This window comes from Atractosteus spatula, chromosome 3 (assembly GCF_055471065.1).
Source record: "Atractosteus spatula isolate fAtrSpa1 chromosome 3, fAtrSpa1.hap1, whole genome shotgun sequence".
NCBI lineage: Eukaryota > Metazoa > Chordata > Actinopteri > Semionotiformes > Lepisosteidae > Atractosteus > Atractosteus spatula.
The window spans coordinates 48,454,989-48,467,239 of record NC_142708.1 but is presented as its reverse complement, the minus strand read 5'-3'; the positions used below and the strand labels follow the sequence as shown (position 1 = coordinate 48,467,239).

The window sequence follows — 12,251 nt, the reverse complement described above, 5'->3', positions numbered from 1 at the left end:
CTCCACTTAAATGTGGCTGGTTATCTGTTCCTCTGACAACACTTTCCAGTTCCCTGGAGCACTGAATAAAAATTCATAGGATGCTTGATCAATTTTGATGTTTGGAACAATCCAGAATGTTTTTAGTTATGTCACAAATGAAGCAGAGCTTGAAATGAGCACACTTAATGCAGACATGCATTTTATTTTAATCGGATACTATGTTGCCTGCATGCATTTTGGTTAGTTTACAAATCTGAAATCGAAGCAGACCTTTTTAATGAGGGACTTTGTCAGCTTTTGTCAGCTGTAAGCAATATGATTGTAAGGTACATTTTTAAAAATAATAGGGATGTGACATCATTTTGTGTAGATTAAGCCAATTTAAACTATGTATTCCTAGGTTTGACTTCATATCCCCTTATATTTTGGCTGTCAACAAGGCAAGATTGTTTGTTTTGAAGAAATAGCAGTATTTTAACTTAATAAATGCTTGATTGTTCAAAACAAAGAGTTATGTGTCTGAAGTTGCAGCTTTCTTGAGGGCTTCATTGAAAATGCACAACTCAGCAATGTTCTGCAATGCAGGCGGGCAGGAATGGCAGAGGACAAATGTCACTGCTTCTCCCTGCATGTGCAGAACTGTTTAAAACCATTCTCAACCTCATCTTCCACTGCGCTGCTGTGTGGATCCATCTGGATTTTACAGAGCTTGGCAGAAAATGAGGCTGTTATTTTCAAAAGAGAATTCTATTCAGTAGGCTGTCCAAAATAACTTCGAAAGTTTACGGTTTTTGTAATGCAAAAGCTTTATTTACACAAAAGGAAAATTAAAATCACAGAAAATGTCTTACGTTATGTACTGTAGTGCAATAGAAATGAAGTATGATATACAAATACTGTATCTTGATTACACTAGATATATACTCGAGTACAATGGAAGGGGTTTGCTCCACCCTGTGTGAAGTAAGTCAAATACAATCAAATAAATAGTTGAATACTTCTATTGTAGATTTATTATTCATTAGTTGTTCTAGAGAAATCTCTAGGTCCTAATGGTATTCTGATGTATGTCAGGAAGCAATATAGTGTATAGAGATCTTTCATACTTGTGTATTAGCTTGGCCCAGAGTTGCATTTTTTTCTAGTGTGAACATGGAAAAATGACAAGGTGGCCCTGGTTTGAATTACGTTTAGGCCACCATTTAGATGTTGTCCAGGGTCAACAGTTATAGGACCAGAGCTTCTAACAGTTATATCATTTTACTAGCCAGAATATGTGGGTAAAAATACACCTCTACTTGTTGGCAAGCCAAAAGTGTAAACAGAAGCACTGTTAGACTAGGAAGGTAAACAGATATGTTGAACTTGTCAAGTCAAAGCACTGTTTAAAAAGTAATAAACTGGCTGCTTAAAATTAATCTTTAGCCAGTAATTACTTTTTGATTAATTGTTTTTCTCAGCTACAGAAAGAAGTGTGGCATATTAAGAAGAACATACAGTAAGAGTAATGAGCGTAATAAGTTTCATACATTTACAACTTTTATGATGCTTGCAATAAAAAAGGACATTAGAGTAAATAACACTATTAAAGATAAGCATTTGCATACATGTATGCTCATCTTAAACAGTCTGCATATTTTTAATACATTTGTTTAGGCGTTGAGTAAACAAGATATTCACTGTAGTGTGTAACTTTTGTAGAAACAGTATTACCAACCACAGAAAAAAACAGGTTTGATGCCAAATCAGTTTTAACCCCGAGGATGCAATTTGTTTTTACAGCAGTAGTGTTGGTGTACAGACGGACAGGAAAAAAAATAACAACATACATTTATTTGCATTGAAAACCAAGTGTTACGTAAGGATAGGGCTACAGGTATGAATGAGAACTTGAATCTGTTGGTTTTGGAATTGGGGAGTCGGTATCTGCTTTCTGAAGGGAGTAATTGGAATTCATTAAACAAGGGGTGTGAATGATCGTCATAGATGCATTTTGCTTTACGCAAAACACGTAAATGATAGATGAAGTACAAATGGTACATTTGGAGGAAAAAAATGAGGGTGGTATCTTCCACCACAAGGAGTTGTTGTTTTGTTCCTATTGTTAATGACTAAATTCCAAAATTAGCAAGTGTTATTAATCTTCAAAAAGTGTCCCTGTCCTGTCATCGGTGTATCTGTATCTGTGTATCTGCATATCTACAATATTACTGCATCCTGTTTCCCAGTATTATATACAGTATATGGAGCTTTTGACTGCTTGGGTCCGAGGATATTGTGGAGGCTTGAAGTGCTGGAGTACTGACATAGTTGTTGACTCCCACTGTCCTTTGTGTAAAAAGAAATGCGTTTTCCCATGGTTTACATTTGTGTTCCCTTGGTTGTTCTTAACTAAAAAAAACTTTTGTTTTGAATTTGCTAAATACATTTTAGCTTTGACTACAATATTACATTACTCTGTAACAAAATTTCTGCTTTAAGTTATATTATGAAGCAAGAAATACATTCATTCCAGAAGCTTAAAAATACCTACTGAAGTCTGGGCTTTATCCGTAAAAATACTTAAGTAGGAAAAGGATCCTTAAAATACGGCCTTACAGCTGCAATGGAAGTTTCAAGTGAGAAGCGACCCAGCCATGGTGTTGAAGGTGGTATCTTGGCTTTTGAAGAGACAGCTGAATGAGACCCTTGGATCATTTAACTTTGCAACCAAATGTGCTAGATGGACCGAATGGTCTCTTTTTTGTAACCTTTCTTCTGTTTATTTTACACCAAAACAAACACTAAACAGTTTGGTTCAAATTGGTATTGAAACTGCAAAATACAGTACTTCATTATAATGGCCATATTGATTCTAGGAGTTACTGAGTTTAAAGTCTGGGTTTCTTTCGGTGAGATGGCACTCAGCCAGACATGCTGCTGGCTTGAGGTCAGCAAGGAAACTGAAACTCCTTATAATCTGATAGACTGAGAAGCTCTGTAAGCGATCACGTATTCGGCTTGTAGTAACCTTTCTCCTTCAAAACAGCCATGGAAAGTGCCAGTTTAGGCCTATGTTTAAATTGAGTTTTTGATACTCAAAAGTTTTTAAAAGCTGAAAATTCAAAATCTGGCCATTTGCATGTTCAAAATTGTTGCATCGTTCATTACACTTGGATCAACTGTCCCAGACTCACTCAAAGACTGATTGTCTAGTTTTGTTATTTTATTTCACTTCCAAATTCACTGTTTCCCTCAGAAACTGAATTGGCTCTTCTCAAAAGTCATTTGAAAGGGATAAGGCTAATGTCTTCACTGCGGAATGCAAATTCCAGGCATTCAGAGCTGTATTTTCTTGTAAAATATTTGTCCATAGTGGCACTGAAAAAAATCAAGTGATCCTTTATTGACTTCAGAACACTTTTGCCAAAGGCTAACTAAAGTTCTGTTTCCTCAATGTAATTATTCAAAGACCCCAATGGAAAACTCAGTGTTAATCTTTGTTTTCCAGAGATATAGCTTCTTCTTTAACACCAATACTCTGTGTAGATCAACAATAGTAATTTCTGCTCCTTGCAGAAGTTTTATATACTAATAATAGTTTTATCTGACTTATTTTTACTAAAACCAAACCTCTTTATAAATGTATATTGTATGTTTTTTACGTCAGTATTTTTAAAATATGAATAACAAACCATCAAAGGTCTAAACTGCTCCATGTTGTTGTTCTGTATGTGCTGTTGCAGATACTCCAGAAGTCACTTCATCAAGCCACTGATAGCAGAACCACTGCAATTGTAAAAATCTTTTACCTGTAAGCACCCTATTTTTGTTTAATGCGCAGTTACACAAAGGCAGTGGATTTTTTTTCTATCTTTATTAATCCATAGCTGTGTGTTTAAATAATACAAAACTCAAGAATTGTCTTGATACAAAAGGTGTTGCCTGAATACTGCATGTTTGGATGTGGGAACCCAGCATGTGTCTACTGATCCCAATGTAGATCCTGGCAGGCATGTTGATTTAAGTCATCCTTCTGATTAACACTGTGCTGTAACTATAATGTTTAAAATGAAGGCAGCATTTTATATTAGGCCAGTTGAGACGGTTAAGAACAAAGTCACATAGAAATACTGTTATGTTAAAATTGGTGGCTATACATTTTTTCAGCTCTCTGTCTTTCAGCGAAGCATCAAGGGAATCATTGTTTTCACACCCTCGATAATTATCTCTTAAAAACATAAATTGCTACTATACGGTTTACTTCACACCGCAATAGCTTCAAACTTTGTTCCTCTTGAGTTACTTCAGAAATGTCACTCCAGTGTCTGATATTGTGGGGGAGCAGCCCGTGCTGACAGCTTTTGACATCTGCATCTACACCTCACGGGAGCTTCCCTCAGGCATTCCTGATATCTGCACGTCTATTTTGTCCTTCAGTGTTGGCGTGTTACTGTAGTACTACTTTTGAACTTCACCTCAGGTTAATAATGTGCTATTCCCCAAAGACACATCAATACCGTGTGTTTATTTATTCCAAGGACTATGTAACCTGCATCCATTCTAAGGCTGATTGATTACATTTGAGCGCACATCTGTGTAAACAGAAGTTGGTGTAAATATTCTTTTAAAAAAGTTTGGGAATTTTCTATTTTTTCTTTAGGTATTTGGAATTGTGTTTTTTTCTTTTGAAATCAGGATAATAGAATACCACGTGAGCAGAGGTTGGGGAGATACAAGGGCTGCGAATGCCGTCTCCTGACACATCCATTGTTGAGCTGTTTGACATTTGAAATGCTGTAGGGACAAATCTGCACATCTTGAGTTCTGCACTTCTTGCTGTTGCCAATGCAGAACCACTGGTTCCTGGGTGGCAGGTTCCAAGGATTGCAATTGCATGGCTATCTGGGAAAACCCCAGCAGGGTATAATCATGCTCCCACAGTTGGCCAATTGGATAACCAAGCATTGTTCCAAATGAGTGCATGTACTGCTTGAGACTCTTGAGAGTTTGGATCCCATGTAAACATGTTTAACAATGAAACATATCATTAGGACTTTAGTGGAAACTCCAAATTTTGAAAGTCTGCGCTGTGTCAGTTAATGTACAGTTAAGGCTGATTTTTCTTCTCCGCTTCTTTTAGCACCTACTGTACTGTAAGTGTTTAAAAGCAGGAGGTATGTAAGATCTGACAAAAACAATTCAGATGAGTGCTAGATGATAAATCCTTAACTATTAATGTCCAAAAATACTGCTTTAGCCGTAAATGCACTCATTTGGGAAAAATACTTGTTTTAGATTTGTCAGCTGCAGTTTTTTGTTATATACCTTTTACTTTTGTACATTTAAGTGCTCTGATCAGAAAAATCAGTTGTGCTTCACATCTAGGTGCTGAATCCAGACTGTAGTCTAAAATAAGAAAAAAGTTATTAACGTTCTGGAATTTATTGTTCTGGTCTCTAATCATCTGAAGATGAAATAAGAGCTGTTATAAAGCAACATGGATCTCTATAAAAATTGGGAAGCTGCAACGTTTAAAAACTAATCTAGAAAGACATGGAAAAATCCCCTATAAATACATAAAGGCAATATGTACACATGTTGTCCCTTTCTTTTTTCTCCTGCTACAGGACTGAGGAACTTCTGGAGAGCTCTGGAAAAACAAATTAAAATTGTATTTATTTGCTTCAAAGTGATAAGCGTCCTAGGTATTACTAATTTAATAAGGCAGAGTTTCACTGTAAATGTGAAATTGTAGCATTTGCCTTGGGGTTTTGACATCAGTGTCATAATTTAATTTGGTTATTGTCCGACTTCCGCATTTCCAAAACGAAGAATATAGAAACCCCTGACATTTTCTTATGGTCTCTGCCATTGGGTTTACAGTTGCTTTTGTTGGTTCTTGTTAACTGGTTCTTTACAGTAACTCGTGCATTGTATCTCCAAGCATGGTTTGCTACACAACCGTTTCTGGCTGTTTTGAGTCCTCTTCTTGATCACTGTTCCAGAAGACAAGGCCTCCTTCTAGAGGAGATTTCTACACTCTATAGGTTACAAAGGGGTGACTGACATCACCCTCTGTAGCAGGTTCTTATACACTGAGTCCTTTTACACATGGTTTGCCCTTTACAGTGCGGCAGTGTTTGAGGAAAACCAACACAGTTAACTCTCAAGTGCAGCATTTAACACATAATCGCAATGCAGATGGGACCAGCTCTTCTAGGCGACCAAGGATTCATTATGGCCTAGACTATAGCTTTCTAGCACAGGACATTCTTTACATTCCAGGAATGAGCCAATCTACAGAATGCTTTTCATACCTACCTTATCTTTGAATCTGCTAATAATTACCAGGGGCTAAAAAATCAAAGATTTTTTTCACGTTTTCAAATGGAAAAAGAAATTTCATAGGAATGTATTTTTGAAAATTGTTTTTCAGTGAGTGTAGCTCTCAGCTCCTGGCTAATGATGACATAACATGTGGAACATACTACAGATTCAAGCTCTTAATCACAACTTATTCTCTTAATTACTACAGTGCAGATTTTTTAATTGTAACTTGTAGCACCCTATAGATCAGCACTGTTTTTGGCTGTTGGCAGATACAGTTAACAGCTGTATCATTTTCTCAGCACTGATTGGAGTTGCCTCTTACCATAGGTGAACTCTAATCTTTTAATATAATGTAGCAAAATTATATCCTTCTGTTATAATTCCTTCTGTTACCACAAACCCTTACAGTGCACACAGAAAAGTCAGTCTTGAAAATATCTCTTTACATCATTGTAATATTTCTAACATCATTTCATCAAATAATCCGTCAGCCTTTATAATACAGCATATTACGTGCTTTAGTCACAAAATCATTGTAGTGATACATAGGTGAAGAAGTTAGTGTTAAAACATAAATAGTTTCTTGTATAGCTCAAGATGTATGGACAGCTTAAGTGATATCTCGTTTGCATAAGGTTTTGAGAAATAGTGTTCTGCAATTCAAATGGTTATACCTTTTTTTGTTTTTATTTGGCATCTAAATGGACAGACACATCTGAGAAGAAATGAGCTGTAAAAAGTTTTCTCAAGCCTTTTCAATGCCTCGCTCTAATTTGAAAGTGTGGACTTCATTCTGTTGAGAGACAAGTCTAGCAATGAGAATCTAACCGTGGTGCCTCAGGGGCTGTTAAAATAATGGATCTTGACAGTGTTACTGTAGCGTTAGACAGCTTATATGTTGCTTGATCCTGCTTGCATGATTCTTAACACAGGAGAAGTAGAGCATTATTTAAGGATATAGATTTATTTTCAAGAGTGAATCCACTGAAGTTCACTATTTTAAAAACTAATTTGAAAATCATTTATCAATGTGGGAGAAAAAGTTTTGGTTATTTCCAAAAGACATTAAAACAGGGTTTGAAAATACATTGCCCTACATCTTGCATTGATGAGTGCATTTCAAACCACAAGGAAGTAAAAAATACACAGTAATGTGTATAACTTCAAATTTACATAACGAAATAGACTAAATTTCCAAGTACACACATCGCCATGTTGCTGTCATTGTCTGTGATTCAGAATTAAGCAACAAAGCACCCAGTGAGGTAAAACAGCCCTATTACATTGTAAACAAGCAGATTTACAACTCTTTTAATCCAACAAAAATATTGCTCTCCACTTCAAGGTGGTTTTCAGACAAATTCAACTTACTTGTTACAGTACCTCTGCGTGCAGATCTCGTTTAAACATTTTTGCGGTGAAATGTCTGCTGGCAACCTGCACTTATTTTCTTGTAAATCGTATTACATTAGTCATTACAGGAACTAGTGAGCAGGAAGGGCTGGTTTAAGTCACAGTTCTCGCAAACTATCACTCTAAGCCCATGGCGAGACCACTGGTTTGCGACCAACATGGCAGTCATACAGTACGTTTACAAAGTTCATGATTTTTTGCTTGATTTGGATTTCCTAAAAATTTGCGATACAGTCAATACATTTATTTTGTTACTGCGATTTAATAACCCCTCTGAGAAATTGGGACTGTAGTTTACCTTTAACTAGATAAGTTCACCTTTAACTAGATAAGATAATCTGTACAATGAGACTTCTCATGACTAATAGAAAATTATTAGAATAAAACTGTTCCTCCTGGCCAAGTTTGAAACTATTTTTTCTCTAAAAATCATTTTACTTATGACTGTTATGCCAGCCCAGTGTTTTCTTAGACACCTTCAGTAAACAGGGTAACAAAAGCTTTCCAGGTTGAAAGCAAGTTAGCCGAGTAGAGTCGAATAGGTGGAGCGCTATACACTATACACCATTGTCCGTTTCAGTATGAGTTGGTGAGGATTTCTGTAGATGTGGTCAAAATGTGAAGTATCTCTAATACTGTACTGATGCAAATATTCTTTATATAAAGTATACAGTAGAAGCATATAAATATAGACTACAAAGTTAATGAGAATACATTTAACAATGGGTTAATTGTTTATGGAGCAATTTATTACCCTTTTATTATTTCCTTAACAAAATAGCTCAAGGCTTTGCTGTACTTTATTATGCAATCCTAATAAGGGCATATTAGCACATGGTACATGTTATTAGTCATCTTCATTAATATGTATGCACAAAATATTGCAAAGGATAGCAGAATGTAAAGTACATTACTCTGACTTGTCTGAGTGTGTTAAAGACATTCTGAGTAAGATGGAAAATGTTGGCCTTTAAGACATGGAAAAAAACGTTTTTGAGCAAGTTCATCAGTCAAACGTCGATGCTTTTTCTGACAAACATTGAAAGGAAGAAATTCTTAACCTGAATTTTCTATTGTGTGTTAACTTTTAGCATCAACTTTATGCATTTTTTCAAGTCATATACAGCTTTGTCTCAGTTTTATGTTATAAATTTAAATTAATAGTTTAATGAAATTCTTCAAAAACAGATTAATTGTCCCCAAACTTACAATGGATGTAAATAAATCATAGTGTATGTAGCAAGAAGTTAGAAACAAGTGATAATATCAAGAACATAAAGAGTAAACAGAAATAAGACAAAAAACAAATCCTGTCCAAACCAGTATCCCATTTCTAAAAAAACTGGTGATACATTTTCTTAATAGTCTAATTTCTTATAACCATTTGCTTCAGAAATGTTTTCAGTTACGGTAAGTAACTGTAATAGATTTATAATAGATTTTTATGAGATGCACTATGTACATAAAGCCATGCACTGATGGAGCATAGGATTTTAATTATGACAGTTCTTGAAGAATTCTAACAAATAATCAGAAGTCATTTTCTTTGGATTTTTAAATGCATTTTTCACGATTGTAAAGGGCCCACTCCAGTCTTGTTTTCTGAATCTGACACTTTACTGAATGTTGTTTAAACATGGTTGTTCTTTTTTGTTGTAATTAAAGCAGTTCTCACTACAGTTACTACTCCCATCATCAATTGTAACATCCAATTCAAAAGCTGTTATGTGTGTCAGTTTGTGAAATGGCTTAGTCCTCTTTACACTGTGCCCCAGAGTTTTAAGGTGTATTGTGTTGTTTGGAATTCACATGGGGGTAGTTGGGAGATTATGTGAATTTCCGATTTCCTTTAAAGGTGTGCATTATGTTTTATTGGAGTATTCTGTTTGATCATTCCCCGATTTTTAACTGGTTGTCAGTTCTGCAGCTAAGCCACTTATGTATACATTCATTTGTTTGTTTCTATGGCATTGTTTTTACTAAATTCCCTATCATCATTAAGTTGATGGGTTGAGATGGCGATTAATCCACCAGCTGGATGTTATATAACAGAACTGAATTTTTGGAAGCCAGCTTTGAAAAAATTGGTAATCTTAAGCTGTCATGTCATTGTTGCAGACTAAAGACTGCAACATCTGCCAGTACAGAGTATGTCTGTGAAAATACATTTACAATGAAACTTCTGATTATTTGGATGTAATTTTGTGTTATTAAATGTTTTTCTCTTCCTCCACTGTGAAAATGATGGCTGCTGGGCTTTCTAGTTAGCTCTATACTGTATAATGGAGAACAGAGATCAGAAAAACTATAGCCAGATCTGATGCAGGGCAGGTACAGTATGTAAACTTAAGTCACTAAGGAATGAACTGCAGATAGTAAAAGCCTAAAGCTCACTGTAAAACTTATTTTGGTGTTCTGTATCAAAAGCTGTTGCTGCAGTAATTCATCTTCAACCCACTGAAGCTAAGCAGGTGTGAGCCTGGTCAGTACCTGGATGAGAGACCTCCTGGGAAACACTAAGGTTGCTGCTGGAAGAGGTGTTAGTGGGGCCAGCAGGGGGCGCTCCCTGTGGCCCATGTGGGTCCTAATGCCCCAGTATAGTGACGGGGACACTATACTGTAAAACAGGCGCCGTCCTTCAGATGAGACGTTAAACCGAGGTCCTGACTCTCTGTGGTCATTAAAAATCCCAGGGTGTTTCTCGAAAAGAGTAGGGGTGTAACCCCGGCGTCCTGGCCAAATTTCCCATTAGCCCTTACCAATCATGGCCTCCTAATAATCCCCACCTATGAATTGGCTTCATTACTCTGCTCTCCTCCCCACTGATAGCAGGTGTGTGGTGAGTGTTCTGGCGCACTATGGCTGCAGTTGCATCATCCAGGTGGATGCTGCACATTAGTGGTGGTGGAGGGGAGTCCCCATTATCTGTAAAGCGCTTTGAGTGGAGTGTCCAGAAAAGCGCTATATAAGTGCAAGTAATTATTATTATTATTATTATTATTATCTTGACGTTTAGGCAGGTACAGACACACCTACCTGTTCTCTTAGAATTTCTGTATGTACCTAACTTACTGTATAATATCTGTTTCATTAAAAGAAACAACTAGAGTACTTTCAAGTATCTTTGAAAAGGCAACTTTGTTTTCTCTGTCTTCATATCTTTTCTGGTTGACACAATTGGTGCCAACATTGTTTTAATCTTTTTCTTTAGGCACTATCAATAGGAGTTACCAATGCAAGTGTGTGCTAGTCATGAGATATCTTGGCTGCTATCCGGAGGTATTATTCCTTTCCACTTGTTTGTTTTGCAGTTTAAGGAAAAGATGAAACATCCTATGACTTGTTTCTTAATTGCCAGGATGAAAGAAACTAAGAAAATGCTGTGGTTTCATATAAATGGCGGAGCTAAAATACTATATATAGTGCTTTCCAAGAATTAATGGGGTGCACATAAATCGTTTAGTGCATAAAAAAGCATGACCAGTCTTGTGCCCTTTAGAGACGGTGAACTGTAGAGCTACAAAGACAGTAGATTAGCTAGCTGACCCAGCTTATAAGGCTTCTCCTAGCGATTTGCAAGGATTTTTCCTTCAAATTTCAAACTGGCCACTTTGCCACTTTCAATCGCCATGTAGTCTATCTAGAACTATTGGCAGGCATAATTCTAGAGCCATGGTGTAAGATTAAATAAACTGAGAACCTACAGTATATGAATGAAGATTGCAGCCTGACACACATCACAAAACCTTTCACAATCATTTTTTTGGGGATTGTAGCACTGATTAAACTGGCAGGTTGTGAAATCCTGGCATCATCACCTATACCTACTTCTGCTTTATTTCTCACCACCTTGTTACAATTATAACTACACTGAACTGTCAAATTCTCGATTCCCAGCTCAAACCAGAGCTGCTCCTGTTCTAAACCCATTTCACCAAGAGACATTTAAATTAGGTACTGTAGGTATGATTCTCATAATGAAATTATACATTTGCATTTGTATTTATACAAAATGATACAGGTGAGAGTTCTGTTTAGATCAATGTGGTGGGTTGCCTGACTGGCAGTGGTCATTTAGTCTGAACATTTAGTCTGGTCGTCGTTGAACACGGGGTAACTGATCAACTTCAAAAATATTCTGATATTCTGTAACCTGCTTCACTGACGTGACATTTGTGCAGTAGTATCAACCAAACCAGTGACGTGCACCACATTTTCAAAAGCTCCTTCTCTTTAGAACACCTAAACCATTTGATTTGAACTTTGGCTGATTTCCAACCTTGCTTCATGCTGGCTTAGTGTAAATTGCTATGACAAAATCTTGAAATGTCTGAAAAGGACATGAAGCTAGCTACAAATTTCAACTGCTTCTTTTCAAAGCCTGTTCATGTGGAAAAAGTGCAATAGTGGCTTGAATGGGCTATTTTTTTTTAAATTTCAAAGTACCTTTTCTGATTTTACTCTTGGCAGTCAAATCAACATCTTACAGGAATCATTTGTGCAGAGTAGCAAGTTTTCAAAATGAAAGTAATTCCAACAAACTT

The 12,251-nt window shown here is 36.4% G+C and overlaps 1 protein-coding gene across 4 annotated transcripts in view; it reads left to right on the top strand.

The window, feature by feature from the left end:
- mast4 (microtubule associated serine/threonine kinase family member 4) overlaps positions 1 to 12,251 on the top strand; it is a 199,723-nt gene that overhangs the window by 32,027 nt on the left and 155,445 nt on the right. The window contains exon 1 of one of the 4 annotated variants that reach the window (XM_088911339.1): positions 3,729 to 3,758. The exons of the other annotated variants lie outside the window; for them this stretch is intronic. The gene's annotated coding sequence lies outside the window, so the exon portion shown is untranslated. Of the gene's footprint in view, positions 1 to 3,728; positions 3,759 to 12,251 lie in introns of those variants that run through there. 4 annotated transcript variants of the gene reach the window in all.